General features: G+C 38.9%; 1 pseudogene; it reads left to right on the top strand.

The window, feature by feature from the left end:
* The first annotated feature begins 11,146 nt into the window (after positions 1 to 11,146).
* LOC100719974 (importin subunit alpha-1-like) lies at positions 11,147 to 13,892 on the top strand (annotated as a pseudogene).
* The last annotated feature ends 113 nt before the right edge of the window (positions 13,893 to 14,005 follow it).

Here is a 14,005-nt window from a genome sequence, read left to right as displayed (position 1 = left end):
GAAGCCAAAATTGCCTATGAGTCAAAAAGAATAAATACATGTTGGGGACTGGACTGTGAAAGGGTAAAGATGATGACTTAAAACCCAGTTCTAAGGCTTCTGTCATCTTGCTTCAGGAACAGAAAATTATGTGAAATCAAGATATAGCATATACAGGGCCATGAATTTAGCTCAGTGGCACAGTGCCTGCCTGGCAAAGCCTGAGGTCTTCAGTTGGATTCCTGGTGCCCCCTCCCAAAAGACATATCATATACAGGTACAAATTTCCTATAATGAAAATGATCATTATATATCTAAACTGTATCAATAAACTTAATTTTTAAAAATACACAAGCCGGGGCTGGGGATTTAGCTCAGCGGCATAAGCACCTGCCTTGCAAGCAAGTGGTCGTGAGTTCGATCCCTGGTACCGATAAAAAGTTTTAAAAAATAAATAAATAAAATAAAAAAATAAAAATACACAAGCCTTTCATCATCAGTCAGCACCATTTGTGGACTGTAGGGAGAGAAAACAAGGTCACACAAAGAAGCAAACCCCATCTTGCACAGGTTGCCACTGGTCTGGAGGTAGCCACACCCAAGCCTTTCTTAGTGAGTCAGTGCTATTCGCATACTGTGGGGAGAGAGAACATGGCCACACCAGGAAGCAAACCTAGTCTGGGAACCAGCACAACCAGCACCATGCATGGGGCGCCACTGGTCTAGGGACAGCCAGATCCCAGCCCCTTCCAACACAAAGGCTGGTAAACAAGAAGTACCAGTCCTCCCCCCATGAGCAACCAGCTGATCTAAAGAAACACAGGCTGTGATGATGGCTATTGAGGTGAAATGCAATTGGATGCCTGTGGTGCTTTGGAGTTTCACTGACCTTGCAGGTCTAGGACTAGTGGTCTGATCATAGGTTCAGAGGATAGCAGTACACAGTGTGGCATCTGGGCGGCATCTCCTTCTGAGAATTGTAGCCATTGTTGATTCTCTATTGTTTTGTTTTTAAGTCCTCTATCATTTTCATTGTTTTGTTGGATTGGGTTTTATTCTCTTTTGTTTTGTTTGATTATACTAACTCTGATGACATAAACAGCTATTTCAAAGATAGCAAGCTGTATTATGGTAGCATTTTGGATTTACTATTAGTTTATTTTGAAGTCCTTTTATTGCATTCAATCTGAAACCCAGAACTTAAAGACATAGCACAGTGCTAGAGTGCTTACCTAGCATGCACAAGTCCCTAAGTTCCATGTCTAGCAGAGCATTAAAAAAAGCAAAAATGACCTTATATCATTTTATTCATTACTAATACTGCTGTCAAGTTTCAGAGTTTTAAACTTTGGGTTTATGCTTCATAATTAAAGAAATACAAAGGCATTCAAATAGGAAAAGTTTTCAACCAGAGACCTCAAACTGAAACCCTATCCAGCGTTTCTAGAATAAGACAAAAAACAGACACATAGTTCTCCTAATAATCATGGAACAAATCCAGGACATCCCGATCAGTTTCCACCAAAATCAAGGAAACAAGATCCATTTAATATTTACCTTTCCTGTATCCTGCTTCTTTATTCTTGCTATTTGCATCCTACTCTTCCCATCTCTCTAATTGACTCATCTCTATGATACCTCCTTGCCTTAAATTGATTATCCACTTAATTTTTCTGGACTGGATTAAGGAGCTCCTTCATTTTGAGCCTTATCCTGTCACCAGAGAGGGTCCAAGGAGATTGCCAAAGCAGACATAAGGAATCTAAAGCTAGCCTACTCACAGACTAAGTTGCAGATTCACTGACACCTGTCATACAAAAAAAAATTTTTTTTCAGGACTTGTCAGTGAAAGGCTTGGAAAACCTTTATTAGGCAAAATTTTAAAAATACACACACAAGAATGAAGTGTGGGCATTCAGAGAAATGAGGCATGTTATTTCCCAGAACTAAGAACATTTATGTTTTTCTTGAAGAGGTAGAAACTCAATGACAAGGTTTTCAATGCCAGTCCCAGAAGGCTACTAGTCCAATTTATAGATACATACTCACATTTTTTTTTTTTTTTTTGTACCAGGGATCCAACTCATGACTGCATGCTTGCAAGGCAAGCGCTTATGCCACTGAGCTAAATCCCCAGCCCAATACTCACATTTTTTAAAAGATAGACAACCTAAGCATTTTTTGAATTCCCTCAAGTTGTTCCTTTATCTTAGGATCAAATTCCTGCTCTTTTCTTTCCCAGCTACAGCTTACAGTATTCTTGAGGAATTTGGGGAATGGTGGGTCTGGAAGGACAGAAAACTAAATTAACCAAAGGAATCCAGTATGGATAAGTTTGGGTAATTTTGACTGTGTCCTGGAAATTGTAGACTTTTTAAAGATATAAATTTAGTTATGATTTTCCTTATCTTCTCCACCTCTCTTTATTTCTTCTATCCTACACCTCAAGCTGGACATCCCCTTCACTCACTCTCAGCAAGACTATTTTGCCCATAGAAACTTTGAGGAACCAGTGTTCCACCACTAAGCTACCTCCTTCATCAATAAGTTATTAAAACATAGTAAAATGGCTAAGTATTGTAGTGTACACCTGTAACGCCAGCACTTTGGAGCCTGAGACAAAAGGGCTGCCATTTCAAATCCAATCTAGGCAATTCAGTGACTTAGCAAGTCTCTGTCTCTAAATGAATAGATAGATAGATAGACAGATAGATAGACAGATAGATAAACAAGCCAGTGATGTAGTCAGTGTGAAAGCCCTGGGTTCAATCCCTAGTACTGCCAAGTAAATAAATAAATAAACAAATAAATGCATAGTGGAAAAAAAAAGGACTATTTTTGGTACTGACAACTGAACTTAGGATCTTTTGCTTGCCAGGCGGGTGCTGTCCTGCTGAGCTATATTCTTGGCCAGAAGTTTTCTTGTATAAGAACCACTGCAATGAAATCTTGAGCGTTTTGGCTCAATTCTGAATAAAGCATGGGCAGGTGGGAATTTATAGATAAAAAGCAGATTGGAAATTAGTGGGTGGAAGATTACTACGAGGAAGCTGTAAGGTTTAAATTGGCCCTGACTTTCCCAACCCCCAACACCCAGCCTGCTTCTCAGCAGAAACACTACTCTCTGCAGGGAACCTAGCTCTCCACAGGGAGCTCAACTCAGAGGCAGTCATCTAGAAGCACAAGAAAGAAGACAAAATAGGAGGAAGAATTTTTCAGCTCTTGGGGACATCTGGAGACACCAAAACTTTATATCAGACTCTTCAAGGACTCTGCCCACTGAGATGCAAGATTGCTAGAAAATTTTAAGCCGGAATGTTTCCTGGGATCTTCCTGCCTAATGTCCCCTGTCTTCTCTCCATCCCTATAAAAATAGACATATGTCTCTTTCTTTGTTCATGTTAGATGGTATTATCTCATTCTCTGCCTGCACCCAAGACACAAAACAGTCCATGCTATGCTGCCTTTACACAAGCCTGGTGGTCTCTGCTGGTTTTCCCCCTTCTACCTCATTGTTTAGGGGAATTCTGGTTAAACTGACCTAACAGGATTCTTGCTGAAAAAAGACCAGGTTGATCTGATAAGATGAGGGTGGATGTTCTGTTTGAATATCAAGGATGATCAGCTATCAAGGAGTTTTTACCAAAAATAACTTAGAAATTGTTAAAACTGGACTTTACAAGGAAGTACATAGATGATCTTAGTAGAAGGTTCAGAGTCCAAGTTTGGGCAAGCCAAGAATCTTGGCCCCTGTCTTTGCCAGACTAGCATGGTGGTCATCACTGTTTTGTGGTTCACTGAACATGTGCATTATTGTTTGCAACAGTCTCACTACATAGTTCAGCCTGGCCTTAACTGAACATGTATCCCAGGCTGTCCTCAAACTGTGATCCTCTTGTCTCAGCCTCCTAAATGCTGAGATTATAGGCAAGCCACTATACCTGGCTACATAGTCTAGTTTTACCAGGAATGCTGCTCTGTCAGTTTAGAGGTTCCCCCAGTCTTTGTAACTGATCGTTTGATATCTGCTCAAATTCCTCATCCTATTCCTTTTTTATCTGATCATCCTAGTCAGCCCTCAGCAAGAATCCTATGACCAAAGAATCCAAGAATCTGCCCTACCCTTGTTGTCTCCACTTAGTATTCTATTTACAGACACATGCATACCCCTATCCACCACCCTCATAACTCTGTTCCTTAGCTATAAATTCTTGGCTGTTTTGTTGTATCTGGAATTGACTCCAGTTCCATAATGAAATGTCTTTTCTTCTGCTGCAATAGTTTCTGAGTAAAGTCAATCTTTACTATCGTAGTTTCCAGCTCTGGTTGTTTATGACAACATCCAGTGCCTTCTTTTTTTTTTTTTTTTTTTTTTTTTTTTTTTGTCTTTTTGGAACTGGGCCTTGCTATGCAGTTCAGGCTGGTCTTGAGCTTACTTTGTAGCCCAGGCTGGTCTCAAACTTACAGTGACCCTCCTGTCTCACATACGCATGTGCCACCATGCCCAGCTTCCAGTGCCTTTGTTCTCATTGCTAAGAACCCACACTCAAAGATCACTTGCTCTTGTTTAAGAAAACACAAGGCAATTATATTTTTTCATTTTTCTTTCTTTTTTTTTTTTTTTTTCTTGTGCTGGGAACTTAACTAAAGGCCTTGTACAAACTGAACATGTGCATTTCCTCTGAGCTCCACCCGTAGCCCTAAGGAAATTCTTAATAAATTTTAAAGGTAAGCTTTGATATTTCAAGAAAGGTCAATGTAATGCTAATCTCTCATTTCATTCATTTATTCAGCAGAATTTCATACTTGCCAGGTACTATACCAGGTATTAAAATACAATAATGAATAAAAATAGAAAAAAAATTGCAAACATGGATTTTGCATTCTAACGTAGGAAAACAAAGTATAAACCAGAATATACAGTATGTTACAGGAGGATTCCAAGTTTGAGGTCAGCCTGAATTACTTGGTGAGATCAAATTTGGTCTGTACTACATAGCAAGATTGTATTGAAAAAAGAGAGACAGGACTAGAGGTTTAGCTCAGCAGTCTAAGGGCCTGCTTGGCAAACGTGAAGCTGTGAGCTCAACCCCAGTACCAAAAGAGAGAGACAGAGAGAAAGAGATAGAAAAAATGGAGGAGAAAGAAGGGGAGAAAGGAAGAGAGACAGAAAGAGAAAGAAAGAGAGAGACAGAGAAAGAGAGAGAAGTATCAAAGACCATTGTATTTAATTGTTGGGGGAAAAGCATTTCATAATGGTATTTGGGAACATAATTCTGTGTACCTCCAGTCACAGTTGAGGCCTGAATGGTCTCCTGACACTATGACACCCCAGGGTAACATTTCATCAGTTGAAGACATCCTGATTCCTGAAGAATCCAGTAGTAATAAAAATAGGGTTTCACCTTGGGGAAAGGACAAACTCCTCTTTAACCTGCCATCTCTCCTCACTGCCCTTATCAGCATGAAGATTCTTACCAGCATACAGTCACCACCACAGCCCTGAGCCTTCTGATAATCCCTCTGACCATTGTATACACCTGATAGTGGCTAGCTCAGAGTCTCTTTGTCTTTGCCTATCCTGAGGAACTGACCTCCCAACAGCCCAGTTATGCATTAATAGATTTGTCTGTTTCCTATTTCAACCTTTATACCATACCCCTTCATGTGTGCAGTTGGGGATCATGGCCAGGTCCCCAGTAGAGGAGGGAGGAGAGGAAGATTGAGAGAGAAATATTTGAGTTCAGATGTGTGGTTCAGTTGGTATTGTTCTCCTAGCTTATATAAGTCCCTGGGTTCAATCCCCAGGAGAAAAAGATGAGAAAGTAAATTATTGTAGTATGGGAAATATTTATTTGTGCAGTGAAGAGAGGGAGGGGCTTGTGTTTTATAGAAGCAGTTAAACAAGAAAGCAAGAAAATCATCTAAGTTATGAAGAAAAGTGGAGGGGAATATATGAGGAGTGAAGTAACCCTTTGTGGTTATTCATTTCTTAGAACAAAAAAGGGTGGGGGTGTGGACATTCTCAACTATCTTTATGTCCCAGAGCACAAAGTCTGTATAATTAAACATTGTCCCTAGTTTTATCATCTTGATTCTGAATTTTCAGAGTATCTTGTTGTCTAAAGTTTTGAGATAATAATGCAGAAAAGAGAAAACTATCTTTCCTTTTAGTCTTAGGATAATGGTTGAAGAATCCGTAACAAAAGGGGATTAAGGAGTAGTTTGAGAAATTTAGTGGCTAAGGCTAAGCCTGTTTACCTAGCATGGAGGGGTCCTGGGTTTGATCCTCAGTACTGTCAGAAAAACATAGATTAACTAGAGAAAAGCATACAAATGTACTTAAATTCCATGTAAAGTAAGAAACTTCATAAGAAAATGAACAAGCAAAGAAATTATTAAACTTGAATTTTTTATGGATAGTTCTGATGAAAAATGAGTAGTCATGAAGATATAAGGTAGAATAAAAAGGATATAATCTAATAGTGATAAACTAGGGAAAACATAACAAGGCCTGTGTGTTCAAAGTACTTGTGGTTTACCTCCAGAATAAAGATGTCCTTTTCTTCCACACTTAGGGAGGTACCTCTCACATGAGGGTCTCATGATTTCCCTTAAGGGAGTCAGAAAATCATTTCTAGGTTTTTGGACCAATTCAGGGGAGAAAGTTGAGGCAAAAGCCACTAGGACTTTCCCACTTCTGCCATTTTGTCAAATGCCTACAGATTAAAATAGTAAATGTGCCAAACTATTGTATTTTGAGATACAGTGTCCTGAACTCCGTTAATACTATGGAATTCATACAAATATGTGTAAAAATATACATGAAAATCTCTCTAGCAGAAAACACAGGAAACTGTTACTAGCTACTTTATCTTTGAAGAGGAAAAGGGGGAACATGATGAAAGGGAACTTTTCTTTTTATACATTTTGAAGGGGAGAAAGGACTTCTTGCTAGGTTGTAATAAGAAACTGAGTAACAAAAGAATCTCACAAATTTACTTAATATACATAGGATGCTTTGAAAACAAAAATGCAAACAAATGAAAATATGTATGTGTGTGAGTGTGTGCATGTATGTGTGTATTTGGAGTATACACATATATACACATGGGAGAGAGGGACAGAGAGAGAGAGAAAGAGAGCATTTGGTGCTGGGGGTTGGACCCAGTACTTCCAATCTACTAAAAGCCCCTTCTACCAATGAAAGACAGTGCGAGAGATACACATAGAAACATAAAGACAGAGAGAGACAGAAGAGAGAGGCCAAATTTGAGGATTTGTTTTTATTTTGTTTTAATTATAATTAATGCATATTAGTTTCTCAAATTAGTGAGCTTTACTATTGCATCTTCATACATGCATATATTGTGTTTTGATCATATCTATCCTTCTTTCTAGTTTTTCTTAATATTCCTTTTCTTGTGCCCTAAACCTGTGTTTATTTATTTGTACCTTACTGACAATGTAACTCAAGTCTTCCAGGGTACTAGGCAAATGTTCTGCCACTGAGCTACATGCTCAGCCTTAAATAATTTATCATTTCATGTTGTGATATGTGTGTGTGTGTGTGTGTGTGTGCGCGCGCGCATGTATTCTGAGCTAGGACCAAACCCTGGGCCTTGCCCATGCTAAGCAAGAGCTCTACCAGTGAACTACATTCCCAGCCTTTCCTTTGTTTTGTTTTGTTTTGTTTTGTACTAGGAATGAAATTGGGACCTTGTGCTTGCTAGGTGCTGTGCTGCTGAGCTATATATATCTCTGGCCCCTTCTGTGTATTGTTATGCTTTGGTTTGATGCAAAGTAGACAACTATGAGGGAATATGATTAGACAAAGTGAATATGATCTAAGAACATTAAACTGAGAATTTGGAATGGATTATTTGTTCTTCTGGGCATCCTGTATCTTTAGTTACTTTTCTCTGTATATGTGAAGGCACTTCTCAAATTCAGATCTTATGACCTATTTGAGGATAGAGGAGAGGAAAGTGAAAGTTACCATCCTGATTCTACCTTTTTCTTAAATAAAATGTTTGGAGGTATAGTACCCTTAATTCTATCACTTTCTGTTCTTTTAGAATTTTATGACCCTATGTATGCCTTATTTTGTTATTTTAAAAAGATACTAGATGAGCATGGTAGTGCATTCCTATAGTCCTAGCTACTCTGGAATTTATGGCAGGAAGATCATGAGTTAGAGGCCAGCCTGTGCAACATAGATTCTGTCTCACTTTTTTTTTTTTTTTTTTTTTTTTTTTTGTACCTGGGATCGAACTCATGACCTCACACTTGCCAGGCAGGCAATTGTGCCACTGTGCTAAGCCCCCAGCTCCCTAAAGTCTGTCTCTTATAAGAAAAATAAGGAGCCGGGTGTGGTGGCTCACACCTGTAATCCCAGCACTCCGGAGGCTGAGGTGGGAGGAGTCTGAGACCAGCCTGGGCTACAAAGTGAGCTCAAGGCCAGCCTGAACTGCATAGTGAAACCCTATCTCAAAAAGGACAAAAAAGAAAGAAAAGAAAGAAAGAAAGAAAGAAAAAGAAAAATAAGGGGAACAGATATGGCAACCCAAGCCCATAATCCCAGCACTTGGAAGGCTGAGGTAGGAGGATCACAAATTTCACAAAAGCCTTTACTACACTGTGAGTTCAAGGCTGTTCTAGACTATATAGCAAGACTCTGTTCTCACTAGATATAGTGATATTACAGGAAAGTAAGTCTCAACCTGTTAGACAAACACCAAATTTGTGTCTCATGATGCTGAAAAATGGGCTCAATGACAAAGGAAGTTAAGCATAGGAAAAGGTTACTGAGAGAAAGCTCCTGAGACAGAGGAGAAGTCATGAAAGTGGTAGTCACTGAGGCTATAGTCTAGGGAGTTTTATGTGGTAAATTCACATCACAGGTTACCTTGCATCAAAGTATAATTAAACTACAGAACTACAAGTTTAGTCACTTAGCTAATATTGATCTAATAGAAAAGCAAGGTGCCTAGTAAGGGTACATAGCAAAGGCACTTCTGGAAGGAGTAGAAATAAGAGTCAGAATGTTCTAGTAATCTATGTTCGGAACTATTGAACCAGATGGTGCTTGTTTCAGTACAGTTGTTTATCTCTGGAGAGTCTTGCAGGCCTAGTCATTGTGTCTCCATCTTAGGGCCTCATTTCTCTCAACTCATCCCTCAACAATAAGCTGGTTTGCCTCATCTCTGTCCTAACTCCATCAAAAGCCTGGTCCCTTTCAATTTCTACCTAATTTAGCTATATGGAATAGTGGCACATGCCTGTGATCCCAGCATTTGGGGGACTGAGGCAAGAAGATCACCTTGAGTGAAGGTGAGAACCCCTGGGGATTCAACGCCCAGTAAGGCAAGTGGGGCCTCCCAGCACTTGGGAAACTGAGGCAGGAGGATCACTGTGAGTTAAAGACCAGCCTGGAATACACAACGATTCACGACCAGCCCTAATGACATAGTGTGGCCCTGTCTCAAAATTCAAAAAACAAAAAAAAAACAAAAAAAAAAAAGGAAGCAAACAAAGAAAGAAATATCAGAGATAAGGATTCTGCCTGAACTGACTGGATGATACTTTTGCTGAATATTGGCCAGGGTAAGATATCAAGGTGGAAGAAATCTTGCTAAACTGACCAAGCACGATATAGATAAATTCTAAATCCTTAGTACTTGCTAAAACTGTACCAAGAGGGACAAGGAGAGTCCAGAGGTAAGCCTAGTCAAAAAGCAAATTCAGGGGCTGGGGATTTAGCTCAGCGGCATAAGCGCCTGCCTTGCAAGCAGGTAGTCGTGAGTTTGATCCCTGGTACTGATAAGAAGGAAAAAGACAAAAAAAAAAAAAGCAAATTCAACTGAGTCAGACTAAGGAGAGAAACTGTTAAATGGTTTGTAGAGGAAGGAACGAAAATTATTAAGACATCAATGTTTCCAATTTCTTTACTTTTCCCTAGGAAGTAAATAAATGCAACATTTCCAGTTTATGAGCTGGTCTCCTCAACTAGAAAAGAAAGAGAAGCTAAACTAATAATCTATAACCTATATAATAAATAGCGAAAAGGTGCGTTGATGGAGACCACTATAAAGCAGCTTTCAGCAGCATTTAAAACGAACTAAGTGGCTTTCTATATTTACTTGTGAGTCTGTTCAAGGCCTAAGCCCCTTTTCTAAAGATTGGTAGTAGATTTATAGTAAGTGAAACTATGAACCACAGATCTTGGCTGAGGACTGTAGTGGCCTGTAATATCTTTATACCTCAAAGGATAAGACAAAATCAAAACTGAGGATGCCTGGCTCCCACCCCAGTTAACAAGATAAGATAAAGACCTTAGCTACTGGCATCTCACTCCTGCAATGAAAGTCAATGTAGAGATAACACAGTTCTCCTAAATTAACATAATTTATTTTTTGGAGAAATCCTTTAGCAAAGGCCCAAAGTCCTGCTCAGTTTCCACTCTAACCCCTTTCCTTTTTTGAAAACAAAATAAATATGGACCTAACAGAGAAGTTCTTTGTTTTAGCTCCCACAGAATATTGAATTGTGCTAGAGGGTTTTGATCCTCCTAGAACCCTAAAAACACTCTTCTCTTTTATTTAAGTCTTCTCAGTCTATGGGCCTGATCAGTCTGTGATAACGTGTGTGGGGGAGGAGGGAGAACGCAAGAGTATTTAAAGCCATTTTTTTTTTTTTTTTTGGTACCAGGAATCGAACTCAGAATCTTGTGCTTACCAGACAGGAGCTTATGCCACTGAACTATATCCTTGGCCCTAGAGTTATTTTTTGTAAGCAAGAAGCACTGAAGCTATATAAGGGGTAAAAAATTTGAAAAGAGAGGACATAAAAAGTTTGTGGCTATATAAAAATTTAATTCCACTTCATATCTTTGCAGAGATATAAGAAGAAAAAAGGAGATATAAGAAAAAAAATGAGGGGCTGGGGGTTTAGCTTAGTGGTATAAGTGCCTGCCTGGCAAGTGTGAGATTGTGAGTTCTGTCTCTGGTACCAAAAAGCAAAACAAAAGAAAAAAAAAATGAAGAGCACCTTAAATTATTTAAAATTTTAGCCAAGTACAGTGGAATATTCTGTAATCCTAGCTGGTTGAGTGACTGAGACAGGAGTATGATAAATTCATGGCTAACCCAGGCAATTCAGGGAGAACATGTCTTTAAAAATGGGGGCTAATAAAGAAGATAAACTGGAGAGTTTTATAGGTAAATGGATGCAACTTGAGACCATACTCAGTGAAATAAATAAGGCACACATGTGTAAACATCATATTATCTCAGTGTGGGAAGCTGAAAGAATCAACATATGTACACGTATATGTATATATATGTGTATATATATAAAAAAGTTAAGATAGTTATATTACTGATTTCTCTGAGTTCACTGAAGGTAAAGATTTGTGCTGATACTGTTCAGACAATTGAATGCAGATGCTGTGTCCTCTAGGTGAATGATTTGGGGATGACAATGCTCAATTTATGTACCATTGTTGCCCTCTGATTAACACATTTTAAATTTTTAGCTGCTTCTTCTTCTTCTTCTTCTTCTTCTTCTTCTTCTTCTTCTTCTTCTTCTTCTTCTTCTCTTTTTCTCCTTGAAATAAAATGGATTTGGAAAAGGGGGGGAGGTTGTGCTGGGGAGACTAGGCATTTTAGTTCAGTGGGTGAGTGTTGACTAGGGTATGTGATACCATATCTTCTATCTTTAGCCCTACATACGCATACATAGGTACAGGCATAAATCTCTTTTGAGTATATCTTTTTGAGAATAGTCTCAATATGTTGTCTAGGCTGGCCTTGAACTCTCTATGTAGCCCAAGCTGGCCTGGAATTTGTGACCGTGCTGCCCCAGCCTACAGAATGCTAGGAATGCAACCATGTGCCACCATACCTAGTGAATTCACTTCTTTGAATACAATTCCTCTCAATAATTGAAGCACATGGGTTTAGTAGTCATAATAGTTAGCTTCTGGACATATTTTCAGAATAATGAATTATTACAGAGTCATACTCTACTTAAATCTATACATGACATAGATCTAAGCCAAAAATGTCCATCTAGAGTGTTAGAAAAATCATGCAAAGACACCATTTCTGGGCTCCATTGCAGTGGACATTTCAAGAGCACACAGTCCACAACTGGTGAGCCCTTCAATAACACCTGCACTTGCTTCATAGTTTTCTTCCTTTGTCTCATAACCACATACAGCAATGAGAATGCTAATTCACCAGCTGCCCAGTTGAAACAATTCAAGAACAAGGGAAAAGACAGTACAAAAATGAGGCAGTGATGAATAGAAGTTAATGTGGAGATTATGAAAGCTAGGAAGGATGACCAAATGCTGAAAAGGAGAAATGTAAGCTCCTTTCCTGATGATATTACTTCACCACTACAGGAAAGCCACAATGACCAGGGGACTGTGAATTGGACTGCTGATGACACTGTCAAAAGTATAAATAGCAATAAACTGGGCCAGCTCCAAGCTACTCAAGCTGCTAGGAAACTGCTTTCTCAGGAAAAACAGCCCCCCATAGATCATATAATCCAAGCTGGTTTGATTCCAAAATTTGTGTCCTTCTTTGGAAGAACTGACTGTAGTTCCATCTAGCTTGATTCTGCTTGGGCACTCGTAACATTGCTTACAGATCATCAGACCAGACTAAGGCTGTGATGGATAGAGGTGCTACCTCAGCACTAATATCTCTCTTGGCATCTCCCCATGCTCACATCAGTGAACAGCTGACTGGCCTCTAAGAAACACTGCAGGTGATGGATCAGTTTTCCAAAACTTGATTATCAAATATGGTGCAATTGACCCACTATTGGCTCTTCTTGCTGTTGCTAATATGTCACCTTTAGCAGGCGGCTACTTACCTAATCTTACCTGGACCTCAAACTTTTGCCACATCAAGAATCCTGCCCCCCCCCCTTTAGATGCTGTTGAACAAATTCTTCCTACCTTGGTTGATCTCCTATATCACAATGATGTTGAAGTATTAGTAAATATGTGCTGGGCTATTTCTTACCTTACCAATGGTCCAAATGAATACATTGAAATGGTTTTTTTTTTTTTAATTTTATTTAAGGAGAAAAAAAAAGCAGAGAAAGGGTACAAGTTATACAGATTTACAGAAAAAAATAAACAGTAAGAAATCACTAGTTAATGGATTACATATTGTCATCTTAGAAATAATTGTTCAAGTCACAAAATTAAAGCTTGTAAAGTGGACATTCCAACAGTGAGACTGCAAACAGTTCTGTTCAATGATCCAACAAAACTCAGTGATATCATTATCTATCTTAAACACTTATATATACATGCAGTTATATCGTTTAGAGCACTTTCTTTTCCTCTCTGAAATGGTTTTAAAAATGGGAGTTGTGCCACATCTGGTGAAGCTTCTAAGATCGAATAAATTACCCATTATGACCCCTGTTCTAAGAGCCATGGGAAATATTGTCACTGGAACGCATAAACAGACAGATTGTGATAGATGCAAGAGTTTCCCAGCCTGCTCCTTCACCCCAAAACTAATATTCAGAAGAAAACTACATGGTCAATATGAAACATCACAGCCAGTCAGCAGGACCAGATACAAGTTGTATAGCAGGGATTAGTCCGTTCCTCATCAGTGTTCTAAGGCAGACTTTAAGAGACAAAGGAAAGCTATGTGGGGTGTGATCAACTACACAAGTGATGGGACAGTTGAACAGACTTGGACAAGATTGAATTTCTACAGAACCATGAAAATGAGTTTGTATACAAGGCATCATTAAACTTGATTCAGAAGTATTTCTCAATAAAGAAAGAAGAAATTCAAAATGTTGTGCCAAAAACTACCTCTGAAAGCTATATTGCCCAAATTCAGGACAGGGATGCTGATACCTTTCACTTCTAGGCATACAGCTGAGGGAGACATCAGTTTTTGTTGTGTACTATGTTTATTGTAAGTTTGTCTGTTTCTCTTCTAAGAACTTTTGTTTTTTAATTGTGGCTTTTCATTGTAGCACT

Source organism: Cavia porcellus, unplaced genomic scaffold (assembly GCF_034190915.1).
Source record: "Cavia porcellus strain 051 isolate PalLab524CR breed Dunkin Hartley unplaced genomic scaffold, mCavPor4.1 scaffold_3, whole genome shotgun sequence".
NCBI classification, from domain to species: domain Eukaryota; kingdom Metazoa; phylum Chordata; class Mammalia; order Rodentia; family Caviidae; genus Cavia; species Cavia porcellus.
Note: the sequence above shows the minus strand (reverse complement) of the source record. Positions and strands in the feature narration are given on the sequence as shown.